General features: G+C 36.8%; 1 protein-coding gene across 5 annotated transcripts in view; it reads left to right on the top strand.

The window, feature by feature from the left end:
- LOC108553119 (CUGBP Elav-like family member 2) overlaps positions 1-3,416 on the top strand; it is a 173,037-nt gene extending 169,621 nt beyond the window's left edge. For 4 of the 5 annotated variants that reach the window (XM_017907891.1, XM_017907886.1, XM_017907889.1 and 1 more), the window contains exon 10: positions 3,155-3,416. The gene's annotated coding sequence lies outside the window, so the exon portion shown is untranslated. The remainder of the gene's footprint in view (positions 1-3,154) is intronic. The other variant, XM_017907887.1, reaches the window with a different exon arrangement.
- The last annotated feature ends 6 nt before the right edge of the window (positions 3,417-3,422 follow it).

Consider the following 3,422-nt stretch of genomic DNA (forward strand, 5'->3'; position numbering starts at 1 on the left):
CAAAAAAAAAAAAAAAAGAAATATAAGAAATACATACCACTGTTCACACATTCGATAAATCTCACGGCGTCGATCGTTGGATCGGTATGTTCCTCGGTCTGGATAGGTAAATAGGTAGATTAGCTCTCTCCATTCGACCAAAATATCCAGCAGGCGTTGCTTGTACAAACGAATCATCTCTAGTCATTCAGTATTTCCTGTGAAGGTCGGAGAAAAATCCTTGATTGTGTTTTTCCGTTTTAGAAAGAAATTTTCGTTCGAAATTCTACGTTAAATTTACTCGAAACGAGGCTGTGATAATGTTAAAGACTTATTTATATATATCGTCTGAGCTGCTTTCCAAAGAGTAAGAAGTAATTAGGATTAACGTTCTATATATATATACATGTATATATTTTGTTTTTGGAAACGTTCGAACTAGCTCCAAACTAGATCTAGTTTTCTCTAGAATTCAGGTTTCTCTACCTGTCAGTCCGTCCATATATACCTACGTGCATATTCTGGTATTCTTATACCCAGAAGACTATACCTGTCTTTTCTTCGTTTGTTTGGCTGTTGTATATCTGTATTTCTCGTGATATACGTGTTTTTTATTGAACGTGTCGCTCTTCCAAATCGATATCTCGTACCATGATAGGATTCAACGGCAGTTACAAAGTGACATACAAGTTACGTTCTTGTTGAATGCAGTGGTGACTCAATGAATATTTCGGTTTCCGTTTTATTGCTGATGATAAGATATCAGGAACTACTTTCTTGTCCTTCTGTATCTTGTATATTTTTTATTTTATTTTATTTTTTGTTTTCGTTTTTCTCTCTTGAAATGCTATCTAAAGCATTCGATTAGTATGCCAATCGTTTAAAATCTTTCTGTAACACTCGTTCGGTTTCCCGATCGACAACTTTCTAAGTACATACTGTCGTCACTGATTACTGTACACGGAGAAAACACGTTGTGAAAAGTGACATGGGCGTGATATTGAAAATTCATTGTTGAACTAATTCAATGTAGATTTTCGTTTTTATTACTATAAACTATTATCTTAGTTTTATTATATTCTGTTTTTACCGAGAGCACTGTTTGTATATCTGTAGCTGTGCTGTATCGAATGTCTTACTGTAGGAAGAATGTTTAATTATTAATTACTTTTCGTAAAAATATCCTGTCTTTCCAATCAATAAGGATGCCTGCAATGTCAAGTTCTCAAAAATAAATTTGTAACTTTCACATGGTTCATTTATATATTTCACGCTTTACAAATACATGTACAAAATAATAGTAATTTAAAAATAATTATTCAGTTTCAAAAGAGTTTAAATATTGGTTTATTCGGTTTTCTGCTATCTATACATATTTGAGAAATCAAGAAAAATCATGCTTCAAAATATTTTCTAAGTATACATATCGATATTTCAAAACTTTGTTCAGTAGTTCTCTATTTCATTAAAATGTTCAAATATGGTCATAAATGTTAATAGGAGAAGGTTAATCATATCTCTCAAAATCGTGTAATTCTTCATGTACAGTATCTCAGGACTAGCATTTGGTTGCCATGCATGTCAAGTATGAAAATATAACAGTAGCATCAAAACGAGACCTAAATATTCTCTTATATACCATTGCTCGTCCTTCGATATTCTCGAAGGTGCAAGCCTGCCCTTCTAGCCCTCTACCGCCCCACCAGCCCCCTTTTTTCGCGCCAGTGGTGTAATCAAAGTTCATTTCGTTGCAAACGGCTGCCAATCAAGCTTTTTGTGCTAACTTTTGTGCACAAAGTGGAAATTACGTAAACGTGAAGTTTCACTAACCAATTCACCGTGTAGCTTCTCCTCAGGATATGAGAGTACAAGTAGTTCGCTTTGAGTTTTTTTCTCTCACGCAACGTTAAGTTTCGTACGTTTAACTAAACTTACTTTTGTTGTTGTTGTTGTTCTTATTTTTACTTGTTTGTTTTACTTTTTTTAAGATCTGCTTCTATTGTTCCTTTTTTACTCGTTTTATATACACGTATATATACGTTACGTATTTATATATTTCTACATCTATATATATACATATACATACATATTTTTTCAGTAACATCGTCGATAATTATTTGTTCGTTGTCCTGCCGGTCACAAGGTACCAATGAAAACAACCGCAACGGCCTACCTCACTAATTTATTTAATTTTCTGATTACGCCACTATACAAACACAATCGCGATGTTCGGTCCCTCGTTATTTCTTTTCTTCTTTTTCAATTTTTTTCTTTCCTTTTTCTTTTTTATTTTTTTTTCTCTTATTTTCTAACTGTGCAGGGCACACAGGACTTGAAACGTTCTATCGTGACAGTAATATCTCGAAGTTTGATGGTTAATTTACGCTATGACGCTTCTTTAGTTGTTAGTACTAACATCGCCGTGTGTTCTTTTTTTTCTGGGATGTCGTCGGACGTCGAGCACCATCATTTCCAACGGTGGTTCGTCGATTTTCTTCTTCCTGAAATATTTCATTACGTATAAATCTTACCTGCTCGTTATTTTATTTGTTAAATTATTTATTCGACGAAAGGACAGATATCGACGAACCACAATGGTGTACAAGAAGCAACGAGAATCAAATTGTATTAAACTAATGACGAATATAAAAATAGTAATGATTACTTGGAAAATAAGTTCATCGTCATTATGCGGCAGTTGCCTTTGTTTTTTCCTTTTTCTCTTAAATTAATAAGGAAGAATGATCCTTGTCGCTTCTGTGTAAAAACGACGTATCGACTTACTACCTGTGTACACGTTGCACGGTGACGTCATATCCGCAAGACAGTGTGTTTATTCGACTCATTTACCTTAGCAACTTCCGGCGGGTCAGAGAGCGCCATCTCCCTTGGTGCACAAACTCGTTGCTCCTTAATATTCATTTTATGTTCACTGCCTTCTTTACCGATGTTTCCAAAGAAAGAACGCGAAGGGAAAAGTTGGCGAACCTCCGAGATCGTTTGGGAAAGGAGAAATCAGCAGAATGTTAACGGTCGTAAGGGAAAAGTTCGCAGGCTCTAAAATAAAGTTTGGATGGCCCGCCGGTTCGTCACCGTGCACGTTTGCCCGGGGTATATCCTACATATCTGGTGTGTGGTGGTGACTAACCTGTCCGTGTGTTTGTTTGTGTGCCAGCAGGTGGCCTGTGACGTTGTGACCGTGTTCTCGATCGGAGTCGCCGTGCCATGTCAGTCTCAGTCAGTCGAATCGGTCAATCGTTCGATCGATCGGTCAATCGATTAGTCGATCAGTCGATCAGTCACGACTCCTTGGTCAGCCTCTTGATCAGTCATTCTGTGTCTGTCGGTGCCTGTACACATCTGCCCGCTCTCGCTCCTCTCGCAAGAAGCGGCTGCCCGCTCTGCTCCCAGACATAAATATTACCATGATGCTTCCTATTTTT

Source organism: Eufriesea mexicana, unplaced genomic scaffold, assembly GCF_001483705.2.
Source record: "Eufriesea mexicana isolate 0111107269 unplaced genomic scaffold, ASM148370v2 scaffold9405, whole genome shotgun sequence".
Classification (NCBI taxonomy): domain Eukaryota; kingdom Metazoa; phylum Arthropoda; class Insecta; order Hymenoptera; family Apidae; genus Eufriesea; species Eufriesea mexicana.